Here is a 21,688-nt window from a genome sequence, read left to right as displayed (position 1 = left end):
TTAAAATTCCTCTTAAAAAAGGCAAATTAATTTAGCCTATACTTTGAATAGGAATACATCATTTACTCTGCCATTACTGCAACTTAATCAACCGCATATGAATGATAAACTCTGCTATTAATGCATTTAAACCAAAGAAAACCTAAACACATCCACAGATTAACTGGAGGGACGAGGCATCCACATGAGGTCATCCAATGACTCTGTGGCTCCACAGGTTACAACAGGAGGGGATTAACTGTTTATAGTTAGTTAATGTTACATTCACAAATTATTTCCTTTTTTCTGTGTTGAAAGGTTTCAAAACTTGATCTACAAGTTATTCTTCTAAATGATAGGTTAGGATTCTTGTACCTTCTTAGTCTTTGTACACCCATAAATCGATACCAAAGCCACTGATGTGACATAAAAAATAAACTAGCAAGAGCATGTAAGTCCATTTGACATGTTTATAATACAATTCAACCAATAAATATGAACATAAACCATAAATATGACTCGAAGGACTCGAAAGTGATGCGAAAAAGCTTCCTTAAGTTAAAAAAGTGATGATATGCATCATTAAAAAGAGGAAATACATCCTGTAAGTTTTATTTATTTTCAGATGTTTTTGTGTTTTTCTTTTTCTTTCCTGTTTTCTATCATCAACTAATAAACCAGTAACACATATACTGCTATTATAAACCTCTAAAATGGTATTATAAGTGTTTTATACTTTTTGAAATTCAAATAGCCCTCGTGGTTGAGGAGATATTCTGTATTTAGTATTGTCGATGCAAACCATTCAAAATCTTTAATAAAATGTCTGGGGATCAAATGGGGCTAAACGAAACCACTTCATTTAATTTGGGTCATTTTGTTTGCATGTGTGTATTCAGCCTACAATTTACTACAATGTGTATTCATTCAGCCAAGTTAGTACTTTTCAAGTAATTTGATGAACATTTAAATTGTTATTTAAGTAAATGCAATGAATGCTTTTACATGACTGTACTGTATTTTTTTGGCCGTGAAGAATCTCAATCCTGACCACTGCAGTTTTGCTCAGTGACGGACTGTTTCAGGCCCGGATGGTCAGATGTCTCATCAGCCCATCCTCGTTAAGACCAACAGCAAGTTTAGAAATGATTGGATCAACGGGGATAAGCTTCAGGGACACGGGGTAATGTAGAGTGTCGGTTTAGCTGCGCTGGTTGCGATGGCAGGACTCCCAGCTCAGCCCTGTGCTGATATATCATGTGTCTAATTATCATCAGCATGTGGAGGATGGGAGGTTCCTTCCTTCAGCGGCTCACCAGGCCAGCTGTCATATTTTGATAAGGAGTCTGACGATTGGTGTTTCCTGTTTGATTGCAGTCTTACACAGATCTCCTCTGTGCATCAGCATTTGTGCCGCTCTCATATATACGGCTCATTTCCGCCCTTGAAATGTGAAACAAAGAACCTTCAAAAGCGTTGAATGCATTTTATAGTTGTCAATGGCTCTGAAAATGAAACATGCAGAGTGCAAGGTGAACTCAGATGTGTGAATTGGTCCAACCAACAAGCAAAAAACACAAGATATTTCATTTACAATAACATAAAACAGCAAAAAACAAAACAAAAAAACCCCTCAAATTTAAGAGACTTCAATCTTAGAATAATTGTCCTTTTAGCTTTTAAAAAATAACTCAATTCAACAGTTGCAGATTAATCTTTAGAAATGCTGATGATATATATATATATATATATATATATATATATATATATATATATATATATATATATGTATGTATTCAAGTATCCGAGTATGTATATATATATATATATATTCTTTAACCACACTTCTTTGATCCAAACTGTCTCACGTTTTGATAAACTCAAATCTTTAGGTTGCACTATATTTAATTTAGTTATTTGGTTGTTATTCAAATTGAGTTTTTACATATTATGATTTTACAGATATTTAACTTTTAACTTAAATTCACACGTCACTTAACAATACACTTTAACACTCTAACGTTGTTTGTTGTCTGAGCACTTTATCGTTACCTCATACTTCATTTAATACACATTGCACTGTGTTGTTGTTGTTGTTGTTGTTGACTGTTAATGGTCTCGTCTAACGTCTCATGTCTAATGTTGCACCTTCCACCAAGGTAAATCCCTCATTTGAGAAAACATTCCTTTCAATAAACCATTTCTGCTTCTGATTCAGATTAGGTCTGCTACTTCTAGACACTTGTTCTAATTAAGTGGCATTTTTCAATGCAGCACTTTAACTTGCAATGGCATAATTACCTCATGTGGTGAAAAAAAGGGATGCCAGTACTTGCTCCACTACTGATGATTTTTATTTCAGTGTCTAAAGCCCAGCGCTCTCTTCCTGTTCTGTCGAAACCCTTTAGTTGTACACAAGAGGGCAGCAGATCTCTGTTACATAATCTGTGACGAAGCTCTGTGTGCAGTGACGTGTTTGCTTTGACCACAGACACAGGGACTGCGTTTCATTTCTTCACTTAAGTTAATTGTGGTCAGCGTTTCATTCCCCGGTTCAGTATCCCTAATTATAATGCAAGTCTGCTGGTTTGTCTGCTGTGCGAATTAGAGATTTAAGATTTACAAACAGGGTTTTCTCTTGTGAGCATCTGTGACCAACATGTCCCGTCAGAGCTGGGGCATGTCAGATGTTTTTAACAAAAAAAAATATGTTTTTTTGTGTGTGTGTGTGTGTGTGTGTGTTTCCATTGTTGTCCAAGAGCTTTTCACTCATCAAATAGGGTTTGTCTTCACACAGAAGATGCGTGCTATGAAGAGATATTTTCCTTATTGAATGTGACGCTCATCTGCTTTCACTCTTTCATGTCCTCGTTTCTCCCTTTCCTTTCTATTCTCTTTCCCAAACAAACAGCATGTCATGTTCATCCCAACTGACCGGCTGCTCTCCATATTGGCTTTCTTATGTTCCTTGCAAACAGGCTCGGCAGCGCTTCAAAGGGAATGATATATGCCCTTAAATGAATGAATGAAAAGCCAGATTTCACATTCGGTCTGTTTGGAGCTGTAGCTACAGACTGTGCTGCGTTTTTTTCTCTCTCTCCGGCCTGACACGTTGGTCTAGTTTCAACAACACAAATGATAATTATGACGATTTTGTTTTGCCGGAGCAAAACATCGAGGTCCACTTGTTTACAAGGATGGTCAGCGTGAAGCGTATTATAACATACACTTTGCAATCTATTTTCAGCCTTTATTTGTCCAGGCTATTGAAATATTGTGTCGAGAGGCTGTATTTCAGACACGCCCTGCTTCACATTCACACAGGAGCTGCCGAGTACGACCACAGATTTCCTCCGTTGGCTACCGACCAACTCTCCTCCAGTGGTTGGGCCTTGAGTGCCTTCCTCCACAGCACGTCAACGAAATTTATAGAGTAGGGTGTGTGATATTTGCAGCTCTTCAGCATCTGGTTGTCACTGGATCCCGAAATGTCCTTCCTCTTGCTGGGATTCAAACCAACAACATATCAAAGGCCGCCTGTCCTTCTATCATTTTAAGATTATACAGAGACCATTATTTGACTCATTCTGCACAAAAATCTGTAATTTTCAGTTTTTTTTAGGGGGATGTGGCGTGCAGAGTCGGGTTGGCACAGCCCGCGAGAACTTTTACTGCTATATGATTTATTAAAGCTTTGCCGACTAAGAAAAGAGCAAACGTCTTAATGTGCGAAAATCAGCAGTATTTCAAGTTTGTGAGCTAAAGAAAGAAAGGTCACAGGTTTGCAGACAGGCAGAGATGAGCTAGTTATCTCCTTCTTATCAGTCACCAGCTCCTATTAGGATGTTGCATGTGGTTCCAGGACATTAGCCATTTCCTTCTCTGTATATCAAAGCCTTTAGTCCCCCTCTCTCCCACAGTCTAATTCACTCCAGATGAGCACAATGGGACATTTGATTTAGTGTGCGAAGACACATGTATACAGCTGTGTCAGCCTGCCTCAAACAGCTGGCGTAGAGCTTCAGAACAACTTTTAATCATGCATGTGTTTATGTAATTAGGCACCGAGGGCTGTGTTGCATTGTCCTCATCTGCAGACCGATCAGATATTTCAGTGTGATGTAGGCCTCGTCTTTGTTTGGAGCTCGTACGGCGAGCGAGCGCTCATAGTTTAACGACATGCAGGTGATACAAATCATGTGCAAAACTGCAGAAGGCTTTCCAAGTGTATGTCAACATGCATGACAGCCCTCTCAGTGAATATATTTCTGTTGCATATGTACATTGGATCCTGGACAAGAGGCTCAAGTGACCTGTTGCAAAGGCCTTAAGTCTGATTTTTGTAACTAGCGTGTAGTAAATCTTGTATCGGCTTTGATAAGAAGCTGAAAACTTGAGACAGAAAAGAAAATAAAGTGGAGGAAACATGAGCTGCAACTATGCAGAACACACCTTATCCTCACTTCCTTTTTTTTCTTCTTTTATAGCACGTATTGATGCTTGTATTTGCAGCTTGGTGCCCCCTTCCTGTGGCAGCTCCGAGCAGGGTGAGCTCTGGGCATCAGTGGGTATCATATATGTACATACAGTAAGTCTGTCTGGGAATGTTGATCTGAAAACCAGAAGGGCTTGTTTCTATTCACTGTACCAGGTCCACTTTTTTTGCAACTTCATGGGGGGGAATATTCACATTTCCTGTCAGTTTTTTGTGTGTGCTGGCAGGCTCAGTGCTGCACTACAACATAAATGCCTGTAATTTCCCAACCACGAGATAATGTATTCTTACCAACAGAGGATGGTCTCAAAGTGCCCAGACAGTTGCACAGGCAGCTAATTTGGGATAGATGCACAATAACCCTTTGAAGTTGTGCTTTAGTGCTAGTGCTCAGAACCCCCCTCTTGAAAACAGCTTCTCTGTAGTGCACTGTTTAAGTTGCTGAAGGGAAGGTAACGTTGCATTTGATTAAGTGGAAGGTTGATTCATTAACAAAACAAGTGCACAAGGATTCTGAGTGCAATGTGTGGTCAGAAAGCAAACCAGGCTTCCATTTCCAGAGTCATACATATATCATCTATTTGAAAGTACGGCGTATGGAGTTCCTTCAGAAGATTCTTCTCCAGTCTTTATACCTCGATGCGGTTATTCATGTTGTCCGCGGGGATGTAAACATTGGCCGAGGCAGTGCAGAGACAGAGAGACCCCCAGTCAGTGTCTTTTTTTTTTTTTTTTCCACTGCAGTGTTTCAAAGATGGCAGAGATTATGGGAGGATAACACTGCACAACATGGCCGCCCCAAACCAGATCAAAGCAAAGACAATCAAAGCCAGAGTGAAAGCTACAGCAGTAAGCTCTTTTAAATGTCCGCCTTCCCCCGCCCCAACCCAGCAAGAGTGTTACCCTCAACTCAACTGTTTCCATCCGCAATCTTTCCACTTCTGGGATCGACATAAGCCCCCTCGCGCATGAAGACTGGACAGTGAGTAGGCCAGACATAAATCCTTCAAAGCAATGTAAACAGCACAGTAAATGACCTATGATAATATTAAACCTGAGCCGCCGCGCTGTAAAGCCTGCGTAATGCCAGCGCTGATAAGACATGACACTGGTCGTAATCATTTACGGCGCAGGGTTTAGGCTCCGTAAGATCGCCCGTGACAAACGACTTGTCATGACTCATGTTCGGTTTTACTTGAAAGGGTGTAACCACGGGGCTCAAAGCGGAGTCAAAGTTTTGACCCACTTTCTCACATAGATTTTAAAAGGCAGTGTGTAGAAATCCAATGACACCTCCCCATACATCTCAGAAGACCTTCCAGCCTTTGACCTTTGACTCCCCCCTGCTTGACTTGTGCCCACATGTTTTTAGATTGATGAATGCAGGTTTTTTTTGTTCCCACCTCCCAGACGGCTACTGGTTCCAGTTCATATCTGAATGGTACGAAAATCGACATCAGAAACTTGCTCGCAGAAGGTAATCCATCATAATGGACGTTTAGTCATCTCTACACTTAGTCAAGGTTATGGTAATAGTTGCACGGTAATGCACTTGAAAGGTTTTTTTGAAAAGGTTTTTTAACTGCTGACGGGAAGCCGAGATGTCAACCATCTGAATGCATTACGCGACCAAATTCACGTTTTAATGAAGTGAAGAGAAATTGCTTTGAAGCTGCGGTTTTGTTTCAAGACTGAATTTGAATAAGACCCAACTCTGCGTCTCGTAGCTCGTGGACATTTTTGAGTTCATTGTTTTCGTTTTTTTTCCATCCACGGTAGCGCCACTGAATAGTTTGCGTCTCACTGCCCTCCTCGACCCCTGTGTGTGAGCGCATAAGCAGCTGGTTAAAGAAAAACAAACTGATGAATGGATTGTACGGTGATTACACATAATTAAATCGCAGCGACTTGGTACAAACTTGAAAAGAAAATCCAGCACCTTAGCTACAGGAATATGTATTTCTGGTGGACAAAGGCATGGCTGAAAGGCGAATGAATAGTAAACTAACTTTTGTGAGCTCTGTATTGTTGCTATGTGTCGACAGCCGGTATAATCCTTGAGCCGTAGACTCCTTCTGCGCCCTGATGGTCAAAAGTCACTCAGCGTGAAAACTTTAAACCTCAGATGTTTCTTTTGTGGTCAGTTTTTACCTCCTTTGTTTACGTGCTTTTGATAGAGTCACTATATTTTAAAAGCGTGCCATGGTGATGATTTCAGGATAAGTTACACTCCTCTTTCTATTTGATTGAATGAGGTAGGCAGGCAGTGTCACAGCAATTCAAAAGGTGTATTGATAGCACATGCTGAGCCTCAGGTGTGTCAAAAAAAATGAGTGTAAAACCAAAAAAGCTAATATTAAATTTGCAATTTATCAATCTCCTTCGGGCAATTTGTCCTCTGTAATTGAGTTATTATATCTCTTTAGTAGCAGTGGGTAGCCACAGCTCCCAGGAACCGACTGAATTACCGAGGACCGAGTGTGATTATGTTTTCAAAATGTTTATCTTCCTGGTTTCCATCAGAAATTCCCACCAGCGCTTGAACGCACAACCTCGAGTAGGCATCAAAGCAATATATGGTTTCAGTTGTATCACCTCACAATGTTACCATTAACTCAATAATTCATAAATAACGGCAAAAAATATATATATTTTCTTTCCGAGACGAGTTTCAAATCTTTGCAAAGGAATTTCAAATTGATATTCAAAAACAGTGTCTCCCTTGAAAGCAATGAAACAAACCGATTCATCTAAAAAAGCCGGGGTCTCCTTTGAGAAATGTTTGTACACAATTTATAGCAAATGGGCCAATGTGCAAAACACACACACAGGTACACAGAAAGATCTCCTGACTCTGAGGTCTCAGATGTTTGATTTTCACCCTCGAGTACAGAGGGAGACAGGGGAATCTCCCAGGGACAGTCGGTGTACCTCAGGGAGCGCGGATCAAATGCTTCACCTGGACCTGCAGCACCGGGGGGAACCGACCCCGCGTCAATTAAAAAGCATCGTAATGATTACGACTAAGATCAAACGGACGACCTGGCACTGCTTGTCGATTCCACAGAGCAGCTACGTCTGCGAGAGCGGCGATGAGCGCGCTGCACTCTCATTTTGATAATGTTTCATCAATCCGTTTGAAGTTCTTGGATGCACTATTGCACGGTTTGCAATAGGGATTGAGAGCAATATTTCTGCTGTTCTAAGGGTCCTTGGACATGTTTTTCCTCTTCATGACGTCGCCTTAAATGCTACGGCATCATAATGCACGTGCATCTCTACAATTCAAACAACCACAGCTGCAGGTTAAGTAGTTGGTGTACAAGTATCTAAGATAAAGTCTTATCCGGTTAATCTCAAGATGTTTAATCTTTACCCTTAAATTTCTATTTGATTTCTGCAGCTGCTTGTTTTTGTCTTTCGCATGGCCTTGTTGAATTAAACTATTAGCCTCATGGGTATCTCCTGCTTTTGTGACAGTTCGGTTTATAACTTTTGTATTGTTCTTCTTTCCCACTGCATAGTTTTCTGAGACACTTCTGGCATCAACGCAGCCCACTGCGGTTGTTGTGTTTCAAGCGGATAAAACGACCGCTGCCTCTGCTCTAAATATTTAGCCATCGCAGCCCTGCAGTTTATGCCCTGTGTCTACTTTAATAAGATGTGACGGGGGTCTGGATTTAAACTTCGCTCACATTATTACAGTTTTCGAATAGCTCTAACATTCTGCCTTGGACATGAGAGACAGTTTTGGCTCTAAGTACCAGTGTTCAGCAGGGAATGAGGTTGTTAAATACCTTCAAATCAGACCTGAGGAGTCCGCACAGGCTTCTCACACACTGCTCAAGACATTTCCGATTCCAGGAGTGCTGTCTGATCTTTCAGTATTCAGTTGGACTCCGACTTTCCCGTCATACATCCAGATTGTGGGAGTGGTATTCTCAGCTCATCTCACTATTTTTTTTTTTATCTCCTGATGGCTCTGCTTCCTTATGTTAAACATCTCTTTGTAGCAGAGGTCTGTCTGCTACACCGTTGTAATTAAAACCGAGAATTAGCAGACCGGAATCAGATGAAAGGCTCATAAAGCACAGCTGAATTCAGGATTCGTATGCCAGAGGCCAGCTCAGTTACGGACTTAATTCATATTCCCTTTGTTCCTTTCCAATCTCTCAGAGGCCTTGAGGCAGCTGGAGGACTAGTGACAATATAACAGGTATTAAAGAGACCATTTCGAGTGTCACCATGTGGTAACTGAAGGTTTCAAAGGACCGACAATCTGCTATGAAATTAAAGCGGGGTCCGGTCTGGCCCACATGATGATGGAGGGGGGGGAAGAGCTCAAACTCTCAAATCGGATGTTTCAAGTCTATTTCTGTAAACATGGCAGAAATTATGCCACCTAACCTGGCAAGGGGAAACGATTCTGTTTGTGAAGCCTGTTTGGTATTCCAGTCGTTCCCAGCTGAACCATCTGGTGGCGGTCTTTGCACTCTCCCGGTGGAACATTACTCTTAGTGATCTTGTTGTCCTATCAACTTGCTACCTCATTAAAATGAGTGATGATAATAAATCCCGCAGGCCACGCGCAATGAAATCGTATTGATCTGCAAACACGCGCACGCGTATCCCCACCATCATGCACACACATCAATCCACTAAAAAAAATTAAAAAAAGCCCCGGCAGAAGCGGTATGAACCACTCGACTATTAAACCTTTTTTTTTTTTTTTTTTACCGTACAGCACCTTTGTAGGTCTGTGCATCAACACTATAGACACATACAGAAGGATGAGTTTCCGGAATATAAACCACAGAGGAATATTTAATCAGCCAAGGTCACTGAATGCTGCCATGCAATGTTGTTGAGAGGAGGCTGTGGGAGAATAGAGGCACCCATCTCTCATCTGTATTCTCTTCAGATGGCTTGCGTTAGTCGGATCATGCAGATACGGGATTTTTCTCCAAGAATTAAAACCCAGATGTCAAGCTAACAGACACACACATCCGCACCACGGTAAAATATTATTTATGGCTCTGCAGACAGCATAACAAATGCCTCACACACTCAGCAATCACTCACTGTGAACAAAGCAAAAATAGTCTTCAATTTGAGCTCTTCGGGAATGATCCTTTTTTTTGACCCATGCACCAGAAATGAGCTGCCCCTCTCTGTCTCACACACACACACACACACACACACACACACACACACACACACACACACACACACACACACACACACACAGAAACACAATTATTTCACTGAAAGTAAAAAAAGATATGCCGTTTCCTTGATTTTAATCTCACTGTGGCCTCTGCTATTTCTGGATGTTAGTGTGAATGTCAAAAACATTCAGTTGAGGGACTTTTACTGCACACTGCATGACTACAGTACACTTTAAAGCATGCATTATCCTGAACGTTGAATGCACAGAGCACACACACTATTGAATGCTTCATGTAATGTTGGACGTAAAAATGTCTGAATAGTAAATTAATTTCATTTCATAATTTCACAGCAAGGTGAAAAATCAACATCCCGCATTCACATCATATGTGCAATATCTAATTACCTTTTCACGACACGGAAACACTTAGAGAGAGATTCTGACAAATCACACGCTTCTCTCACAATAACCTTTTTTAAAAATGCATTCATCTTCATTTAAAGTAGTTATGATAAATTAATGTGCGCGAAGGCCTCGCAGAATCTGCACATCAGTTTGACCAAATTGCATGTTCATGCGTTTTGTTGTGCGGCAGAAAGCCCAGCTCCGTCTTGAAGTGGCAATTGACTGAGCTACAGATACGAAGCTGCCGAGAGCCTTTTACATAGAGAACGGAGGCTTTGATGTCCCCCCATGAATTGTGCCGCAATAACTGTGTCTCAACAGAGGAGATAACATCAACGCGTCGCAGGTACAAGCAATGTAACATTATGACAACTGTGTTTCATGCATTATTTGATTATGCTAATGCCCCAAACAAATAAGGCAAGGCATGAATATAGACACCAAAGGGCAGTTTAATATGTCTGTTCTCCTTCTGTGAGACCAGAGAAGCTACAATAACTATTCTTGTAATTTCTCCCTTACAAAAGAGAACTAATATCCAGATTCCTTACATGATAATACCCCAATTGGTTTTGAAACTCCTGATGGGAGAGCACATGCTGCAGTATGAACTCGTCCTTCAAAAGCAGAGAGCAGGAAAGTTTAGGAAAAAAAAGGGTTTAATGTTTTTTGGGGGCTTTCAAGCTCATTAGTGACACAGAAAAGGTTGATGTGTTCATTTTAAGTCTTCGTAGGCTTCACTTAAAACAATATTGCCATATCTTTCATGAGAATTCAATAAGGGAGATACCGCAGATGGTAACAAACAAAATGGGTTTCTTTAGTTTTCATTATTTACTGTTGATGACAATAAATGTATCAATGTTTTTTTCCAGCGTGAATGTGTCATTTAAACCAAATGAATTCAACTAAACTGTCGCTGACATCTGCTAAACTATTTACGCTCGCTTCAGCGAAGAGTTTACCTTGATTAGTTTTTCTTCATAATAATTGGAAATTGGATCATGGTTTTGAGGCATCGGTCATACAAACGCAGACTGCCGAGGCGACATTCTCAAAACTCAAAGTTTACTGAAATTGAACTTCTCGCAAACGCGACGACACAAACGTCCTTCGCCGCCGGAGGCAAATGTTGTTGTTTTTTTGTCCTTTCGGTCTCAGAGAATGGAAGTGAACAGGAGGCCAACGTTGATTTAACATGTGTGGAAAACTCGATTAGTTATGTGGAATAACTTAACGACATCACCCAGTTCATAGCAATATATATAATTATGTAAGTCGACAGAGAAGAGCTAGCTGTGGCTACCTCACAGGCTAGCTTGATTTAGCGTTAGCTCCCTTCATCTGTGTTTTGTCGCTGTTTAAACAGAAAATACAAGTGTTTTTTTAATATAGTCTGTGAAACAGATGTCAATACAGTTCTTGACTACCCTATTTGGTACCGCAGCCTTCTCCCTCGATGTGCCAGTATGTTGGATTAAGACTTTAATGCAAAAGAGACAACTCTTCCTCATTAACGCTCTTCCTGACATTCTTTGGCATAAACACGCCGTTCTTCGGGGAACCCGTGAGTGAGACCTTTTTGAGCCTGTGCCCATATTATTGCCTTTTCCATCCTGTCATTATAATTCCACACTACGGGAAAAGCACTCAGAGCCCGTGCCAGCCACCTATACTTAAGAGTGGGAGACGTTAAACGCAGACATACCTGAAGTGACACAAACTTGGCGGGGGCCAAAATAGTTTCCAGATAGTTAATTAACCTTAGAGACTGGTACGGCGTGCCATGCGAGCCTGGTCAGTCGCAGACTGTGCACAGGATAAATACAACCAGTCATGCTGACATGTCACAGTACATACATGTCACGTGTGTCCCACCAGCCTCAACTCTTTGTTTACAACTGAGTTCACAGCGTATTTTCATCACGGCGCATAGTTATGCAAACATACCAGAGGTCTCCCTGCCCATAATTAACTCAAGAGGTCTGTGAAATGGTATTTACATTGACTGATGATACAAACTATGGTTTTTTTAATCATTTATTATGATCATCACACGTGTATGATGTCTTTAAAGGATCAGTTTACCCAAATCACAACCAAATAATCAGTTATCTTCTTTTATCTAGCCACATCTTCACCAGGTTTTGAGATTTCTGCCTCTACATTAATATAATAAATAGTATGAGAGTTGTTTGTGACTCTAACATCTTTAATAAATAACATTCAAAATATTTAAAAGCAACTTATCTCTTTGCAGAAACACTGTCCCAATTATCTAAATAATCCACAGACTTTGCTGTGAAAAGTTTTTAATTCCCAAAAGTATCTCCATTGTCTCGATGCCGCTAAAGGTCAGAAAATGTGTGATTTAATTTGGTTTGTTTGGGTGGAGTAAACATGCATTACTTCACATAGTTTTGAGAATATTGTTTAACCTTGTTATCTTAAAACAAAGCTGTAACAGAAAATGCATCACCAACAATGTAGATTTATTCCTCCAGTTTCTTGAATATGAATATTTACTATTATTTCGACAGTAAGTAATCTAATTATAATTGACTTTTGAACTGTTTGCCTCAGAAAAACATGACATTTAAAAGGAGCAGTGTGTGAGATTTAGTGGCACGCAGCAGTGAGGTTGCAACCAACTGAAAAACCTCCGCCCATCAATCACACTGTATAGCATTTTTTAGAGAAATGAAATATAGCACATTCACAAAGTAAACCCCTTTAACCATACTCGCACACAAACGATGAATTACTTTCTAAATAATAAAACATTCAATAATAACAGCCCTGAAAAAAGCGCTGACAAGAATATTAGCAATTTATGGCGAGTAAAGAACGGAAGGATTTTAAATAAATAAAGCTCAATTAAAAGCCAGACTTAAAAGGTAACATAGAATGAATAACCACAAACGACAAATAAAAAGCTCAGAAACTTAAAAGGCTCAACCTTCCTCTTGTGTTCGGGTCAGCACCGACCCTTTTTAGGTTTTCAATGCATAAAAGAACCACATAAAATGTGTTTATTCATGTTATATTATATATTATCAAGGCAATTTGACTTTGTCAGGAACCTCTATTTCAACAAATGAAAACCATTAAATTATAAAATCCTCTGGTGTAAATGATGACCTTTGTGTTGTCAGGGTTGTTTTCGGCCCAGTTATAAAAATAAGATTTGCTTGATTGGTTGTTGTTTTTTGACCTTACAAATCTATATGTTGTGTTATGACTATATTAAAGTTTTATTGCTGAAACATTTGTTTTTTTAGCCTTTGAAGTAAATATATATGGGTCGACATTGACCCGTAACACCATATATGTTACTATAGTTAATAATATTAAAAAGAAACAATAAATAAAACTAATGTATTTAAGAGATGTCTTCTAATACCGCTCAATAAGTCACGTAACACAACAACCTTTTAATTATTTATTTATATGTTTTTAGTGTATTTTACAGCTGATTTAAGACACAGGGTCAAAACCGACCCGTTAACACCAGAGATGCTAACAAAAAAGCTAACACAAGAAATGCTAACAGAAAGTTAACACAAGAGACGCTAACAGAAAGCTAATACAAGAGACGCTAACATAAAGTTAACACAAGAGACGCTAACAGAAAGCTAACACAATAAATGCTAACAGAAAGTTAACACAAGAGACGCTAACAGAAAGCTAATAGAAGAGACGCTAACAGAAAGCTAATAGAAGAGACGCTAACAGAAAGATAATAGAAGAGACGCTAACAGAAAGCTAACACAAGAGGAAAGCAGAAGCCAGTATTTGGTTCTGGGAAATAGTTTTTCCCTATTTTCTGAAAATCGTTATCAATTAATTGATAATAGAACTGGAAAATGACTTGTGAATGAAAATACGTGTTGTTTGCAGTCTCATTGAGATCATTTTATTCCTCGGATGGCCAGCCAGTGAATTATTGCATTACTCTGCAGGGCAGTTTTATTGCAGATAGGTAGTGAAAACCACCCTGACGTTTGAAGTGTTACAGTGGTTTGCTGCATGAAGTCCAGATGTCGCTCTGCTGTGATTTTATGGAGAGAAAATGTCAAGCTAGGAGGTGGCAGCCCAAAGTAACTATTAAGTCCACAGTGCGACACAGACATTTATGTGGATCACGCTTACGGTTTTGGAACATTTCCATGTTTCTCACACAGCTACAAGATTAAAGCTGCGTCTCCAAAAACCTCAAAACGTCTCCATGAGCGGGCCGAGAGTGAAACATCTGGCGGATAACACCTCACAGCTCCTGGGGAACGAAGAAGAAGAAAAAGAAGAAAAAAAAGTCCTCCCATTTGTTGAAAGAGGTCGCACATGTCGGAACAATGTATATGAAGATGGTGGGATGAACCTCGAGCTGAATTGAAGGAACGATGACACTTGCATGGCTGCGATTACACAAATAAATAGAAAGCAGGTGGAATCTGCGTGCACCCACGAGACGCTCAATTTCGCTCGCGCTAATTTTTTGCAGGCTGTTTCACAACGTTTTGTGAAAAGAATTCTTCTGGGTTTTTTTGTGAGGCGCAAATAATTCACATGTGCTTTGTTTTTTTGTTGCCACACAGCCTCCATGTCGTTTTCCCCCACTGTGCGCATGTCAGTTTCTCGAACCGGGCTCATCCTCTTAGTTCAAACGCAGAGGAATTGAGACCTGAGGCGAAAGGCCAGTGGGAAAGTTCAGCACATTGCTCTGATCAGTCCATTAAATAGATGCCTGAAGACGTTGGTCCGGTCAAAGAAAATGACAGCGATATTTTGGAGCAATTTGTAGGGCAAACCCACGTCAGTTTGAAAAGGTACATTAGCATGATATTGACGCCAAAACCTATCATGGCTGACAGTTATCGTGCAGTGTCCCAACTTCTTTCCTATACGTGAGCGCTGTGGACGTCAGACCCCCACATCCATTACCTGACGTGTCCCTGTCGAACTGCACCCTGATATTTTTGTTTTAGCAGAGCCGAGGTGATTCAAGAAACCCTAACAGAAGAAGACATGCGGTTTGTATTCTCATGGCTGTCTCAGCTTAAATGTCTCCAGATTCTTTATGGAAAAAAAAAGGATTGTAAGGGCTGATTTGCTGACGTTATTTACATGGAGAAGGTTTTCGCAGCCTCCCCCCGTTGGCCAGAACATCAGGAGTTTGGAATTTTTTGGCAGTGACCTACATCTGGATTTCTGCGCTAGAGGGTGCCCCACTCCCCCCTCCCCCTCCTCCTGTCAGCCTCTCGCAGGAGCCACAAGACTGTGTTTTTTCTGTCTTTCTTCGAGTCACACTGCAAAACGCAAACCCTCCAATGTTCCCTGTCACACCTATCAGAGCCAGAGTCCAGTCAAGCCCTAAAAAACAACACTTCCTCAGTGGATCTTTGTTACGAATGTGAGGCGAAAAGGGAGAAAAAGAGAGACCCCCGTCCTTCGGGCCTTTTTTTTTTCCTCCTTCATGCTGAATGTGGAACAGTATGTGGAGCAACCCAATCTGGTTTTCATCCTCAGTGCCCCACCCTGGCTGAAATACAATGGATTGGGAGCAGGCCTGTGACTTTTAACTCACTCTGCAGATTCTACGCTCTGCCGCCAGTCTGGCCAATCTGCGGCCCAGAAAAAAATTCCCTTGATGTGTCGGCCAAAGCAGCTTTGAATCCAATCATAAGGCCATAGGTTCCCTTGTAATAGTACATCCATGTTCTTTCACTTAGACACAGGGGAATTGCGTTTATGGTCAGCAATGTGGAAAAAGACAGATTGATTTTAGCCATGAATCTCAACTCCCAAAGTGATGTATGCAAGACACAGATAGTTTAGTAAACCGTCTCAGTGGTTAATCAGTAAATTCCCCCGCGTCCTTTGGGCTGGAAAACTGTTAAAATCTCATTTTCTTTTGGTCAGCTGTTGACATTTTTTCCATAATTCCAATATACAGTCAAATATGCCGATACCGGCGAGGGTGTGTAATCAAATCTATATTCGTCTTTGTTACTTCCAGTCTGTTATTTGAGCACAGTTTTCCACAATAGAACAAGAACGGACACTTTAATTAAAGAAAGCTGGAATGAATGAGTGACTATGTCAGTCTCCGAGAGCCCAGTTGTTCATCCGTCAAACTTTGAACTGCTGTTCGACAGACATTCGTGTCTCCGCAGTGGGGTTTGAATGATTTTCTTGTTGTAGCCACCGTACAAACAAAGGCACCCCCGTAGATTTATGTCTCATCCCTCTCTCTCATATTGGACTCTGAGGGTTTTAAGGCTGTAATTAAATTCCAATCCCCACTCTCACTTCTCCGCCGACTGTCCCCGTCTCTGTGGGAGGTTGAGAAGCTGGGTTTACCGCCTGTTGTGGTTTGTTTGAAAGATCCAGACTCCTCTGGAAACCCCAGCCATTACGATAGAATTCACACATGTGGTGTGGAGAGAGAGAGAGAGAGACAGAGAGAGAGCGAGAGAGAGAGAGAGAGAGAAAGAAAAGGCCTGAGCTCATGCACAGACGCGGGGCTGGTGTGACATCCGGTCTGCTCGAGCAGTTGAGACGTGTGTGCGTGCTTCACACATGTCTCCGTCACATCCCTCCTCCCTGTGAACTGCGGGATTTGAGCATTCTCACGTCAAAGTCAAGGAGTTGCCATTCCAACGTGCTGCTATTTCATGCACATGATTGTGCTTTTGGGGGTGTTAAGATGCCCATATGAATGACTCCATCATTGTACCTATCAAAGCTATTCCTTTCACCAGATGGCCACCCACTGCCAAAGCGCAGATTGCTAGCGTCGGCCCGTCGCAGGAGCCAACAAACTGGAATCAGCTGCAGCAGCAGGCTGTCAGTTGGGACTCCTGACAGCGATATGAGGGGCTAGACTGAGCAAGTCCAGTCCGGCGGGGACCAGCCAGCGGGAGAGGAAGGATGAGTTCTGCACCGCTGATCCAGAGTGACAGTGATGGACAGGTTCAGAGAGGAGAGCTGATGGCCAAGGTTTTTCTCCTGTCTGGACAGTGTTTGAAAAGATGGACATGACGGTCGCAAGGCTTCGAAGTCCAACGGGGCATGTGTGTGCCTGAGTGTGTGTGTGTGTCTGCACGCGCGAGTGTGTGTGTGTGTGTGTGTGTGTGTGTGCATGTGTGAGTGCCTGTTCCAGAGTGTTGGTGGATGTCAAACGGTCAAGCGGAGCAATAAATGTGAAAGGTGACACTGAAATCTGTCATCAAAAAGTTGTTTATGTTGAATTTTAGGTCAGTTTTTGTCGTGCGTTGAGCATCGATGTGAAATTACAGCGGGGCTTCAACTTATTTACATGATCTTTGGACTGATTGTTGTTTTAATTCATCATTTCATTGTTTAAGCCTGTAACATATCTGAAATAAAAATGACTGCGATCCCAAAGTGTCATCTTCAGATGTCTTGTTTTGTCTAAAATTGTCTAAAATATGTTCAATTTACATAAAATATAGAAAGCCTCACACATAGGAAGCTATATTACGTTCAGCTTTAAAATAAAGAATTGTATGAAGCAATATTTTTTGTGTGTGTGGTGTGTCTTGTAGGCTGCTGGGGCTGCAATTACTGTATAAGCACCAGTAACAGAGGGACATATTTGCTCTTTATAGTGTTGGGAATCAGCTCCGTCTTGTTAAAAATCTGAAATATTTGTCACAAAACGCGCTTCTCCACGGCTCGTGCTTCATGGAGAGTCAGGGTTCCCTCTGACAAGTCATTACGTCAAGAACAAACGCTCCCAACGGCCGCAATTAATGTTGAACTCATAACGCACAACGATGCCCGAGGGCCCGGATCTAATATTAACGCTGGCATCCCTTGTTGTGTAGTTGTCTTCTTTCATGACTCACACGTACTTGCACAGTTTTTTTTTTCTTATTAAGTTGCGTGCATGTGTGTGCGTGTTTCATTCACTTGCTCAGTCCTTTAATTTGAGGGGCCGAGACAGATTAAACGAGCTCACACACACACACACACACACACACACACACACGCACACACACAAGGACGAGTAATAGGACTTGTTTTTTTCTAGACACATAGGGACTACTTTATCGAATTGTACAACTCCAAGACGCAGCCTGGCTCTATATCCGCTTTATGATGAAATTAATCTTTTTTTTGGACGGTGACTTTTGCCTCAAGATTTGCTGCTCCTCCAGGAAATGCATGTCCAGTTCATCCAGGACAGATCCCCCCTTCTCTCCTCCTGGAAACAACTTAAGTCCTGTCCTCCCCATTTCTCCTGAATGCCTTCAAGGTCTCCAGCATATCTCACAAACCTCGGTCCAAATTTTTAATTATTTTTATTACAATTCAACCGTCGGGAGATTCTTTTTCAAAATCAATACTTGCCAGGCCCGGTGAGAGTCAGTGACACTGCATCTGCTCGACGGGGGGATGATTGACATTCAGCATTTTTTGGAGTCTGCGGATTTGAGGGACCGCTTCCTCTTCTGCGTGAGGTGGTCGCAGACAGCTCCGGGTTCGGGCTTTAGGGGCTTTGTGGGGCTGTTAAAAAATGTTCCTGTTCACTTTTCCAGCTGCAGCTTTTTTAACGGTGCATTAAACTACAGTTACACCCCCCTCCCCTCAAAAAAGTCCCCAGGGAAAACAAGAAATACCGTTTGAAAATCAAGGGAGGGTCAGAACAATCCAGTTGGACCGTTCAATCTCCAATGTTTGGAGTTGTTTGCATGTGCAAAGAGAAAAGCCTAATGTAGGCCATCTTAACAAATAACATGATTATTTCAACCTCTCTGAAAGAAAAAACACGCATCAGCAACACTTTCATTAGAACGTTTTTTTTTTAATGATTATTAATATGCCTAAAGTGTTTATCTATCATCAATTAAAAGATCTCCCATGAAAACACATTTTACATTATTATAACTGTGTCATATTATATTTTATATATACATGTATAATGACCTGCGTCTGCATACAAAGTCACAGTGTGTTAAACCATTAGCTTCATGTTGATATACTGCTCATGAATGCTAACTACTTGCTCTTAACGTGAGGCGTTCATCATTTCCTTTTTTCTTTTTGAATAAAATCTTCACACATTTTGAACATTTACCGTCTAATACTCAATAATTGAGCACGCTGACCGAAGACAACACAGCGAGCGTCTTCTGCCATCCTGCAAGCTGCTCTGTGGATCTGTGTTTACACACGAGTTGGGCTCTGAGATCAGCCGCCTCGTTTGGATTAATTCTCGGGTAAATCCCACACCTGTGTTCGCACATCTCTTCTTACGCGACGTCGTTCCAGCCAATCGCGCTCGGCGTGGGCCCGCGATGTTGATGAAAGCGACTCGCGAGAGGCCCCGACGGCTCCGCGCTCATTTAAAAAAGATTTTGCACAAGAGAGAGCTTTGAATGCACCGGGTAGCCATTTATTTATTTCATTAGCGTAGCTCTGTTTTCATGCAGAACATGAACAGGTTGTGCTGTCTAAATTTCATATTTGAAATCGTGGGACATTGCAAAATTTAGCAGATGGATGGACTAGTGGATATATACCATCTTCCAGTGCGTCAGCTTTGCTTGAAATGTCAAAAAGTTGTACAATTACAGCAACTACGGCGAATGAATGGTTCTGATGACACATTCATGCCTATTTGTTCTCGTGCTTTTGACTCTAAACAATATTTTTTAGCCTCTGCCACGATAGTTTCCTCGGAGCAACGCCAGCAGCAAACACTGCATTGTAGTTTTGCACATTATATGTTCCTTTATTTTTCTGTATTTTTCCACAAAGCCATCTTTTGATGTAGAAGTGTTCCAAGAGGTTAATTCAACTCACACTCACTGTTCAGGTTTTTGATAGAGTACAGAATATTCACATTCCCAGCGCTGTTAAAGCAGTCTTAAGTCAAGACCTTTCTTGATGTAGAACAAGCAGCGTGATGAAGAAAGGAGCAGAGAGCACGTTGAACACGTTGCAGTGGAGGAATTTTCTTTATGCATTTACTGAAAATACCCTTTTTGCTTTGCCAAAAACTGAGGATGCAACTTCTTAATCTAAGTAGTAAAAGTTTGAATATGGGTGAAAAAGTGATGAAGGGCTAAATCACTGCGTTGCCAATATATATAAAAGAAGAAGAAATTTGTCTGTGTAGTCGTCTAATGAAATGTTCCTCCTGGGCTACTGTAGGGCTGAGTAGCCACGCCTACTTCCTGGTTCCCAATTAGTTTGGGCCACCACATATGAGCCACATCCAGTTTGGTTTAAGTCACTAATTCACTTATATTTATGGCTTTGCTTAGCTTTGTTTTGCATGGTTTTACGTTATTAATTGCCCTTTTTAATTGTGAATCTGTATCATATACTTGTTTTACCCTTTAAGATGTGATGGACGTCCTGTATTTAAATACCTTGTCAAAGTGTTTCTTGTAATAAATGTTATCTTGGGGTAATCCGTGGTCTCATTAAGACATCCACTGCCACATGTGTCCTTATAAACTGTGAGCTCTTTAGTGGTTTGGAGATCGTGTTAAAGGTGCAGTACAAAGTTTAATTTGAACCCAATTCGTGGTCACATCTGCCTCAATGTTTGTAATGATGACAAATCAAGTATTTTTTCCCCTCCTCTTGATATTTGGTGTTTAATGAACCTAAAAACTGGTCACTGAACTCCTCCTGCGTCGTGTTCATTTTGCTTGTCAACCAACAGCCGTGCACAGTTGTTCACTCACCGGTCTACTACACACTTTGTTTGAATCCCAGCATCACAAGTTGCATATAAACCAACGTTGTTAAACCCATCTGGTCGGGGTTTTGTTGTCTGGAGCAACGTGGCTTGAAACCGGGTGTGTAGTTGATAAGTCGCTAAACTGGTCGGCTCTCTTCCGACGTCTCACCAGAGATCTCGGCCTTGGATGTGACAGAAAGCGAGAACAAGTGTTGCACTGTGCTCGCTGTGAACTATAATGTGAAAGACGTACGAGGTTGTGGGGTGAAAACTTAAAGATTTCTTGTGCTGCCTTGAGCTTTTATAGTCTGATCTCTCACGGAAGAGAGAACACAGAGCTCCAGCTCAGAGTGACTTTCCACAAAATCTCATTTTATTTTTTTCTGCTGACGACTTCTGAATGCTTTTTCTTTCCCACATTGCACAGATGGGAAAAAAAAGATGAGGCCTCTATCTGAACAACACAGAAGCAGATATTTGCACTTGCATTCATTATTTATTTTGTATCATTACAATTCTTCCATTTTAAAACCTCTTCTATCCAGGAAATCTAGCAAGACCGCGTGAGCATGCTGGTTTTTTTTTAGTTTTTTTTAAACCAGCCCTCTTGATTCATATTCATGCAGTCATTTACAACCAGGAGAAGCTAAGGAGTTGCTGGAGGAAAGATCAAGAGGGTCCAACTGTGAACCTCACGTCTGTGGACCCCGGGTCTACGAGCCACTGAGGCGAGAGAAGGGTCCCCACATAATGAAGGCGCGGGACTTCCATTAGCAGTTTTTTGTCGGGTAAAAAGTACGAGCTGGGAAGCTAACGCTGCGCTCAACTCAAAAGTACAACCCGGTGGCTACTTAGCATGCCGGTGGCAATAGCCAGGTTGGGGAAGTTAATATTTATGCTACTTGTGCACTGCCTGTTC

Source organism: Clinocottus analis, unplaced genomic scaffold (genome assembly GCF_023055335.1).
Source record: "Clinocottus analis isolate CAN_PGR_092001 unplaced genomic scaffold, fCliAna1.0.p SCAF_11, whole genome shotgun sequence".
Lineage (NCBI taxonomy): Eukaryota > Metazoa > Chordata > Actinopteri > Perciformes > Cottidae > Clinocottus > Clinocottus analis.
This window is presented reverse-complemented; position numbering follows the sequence as displayed.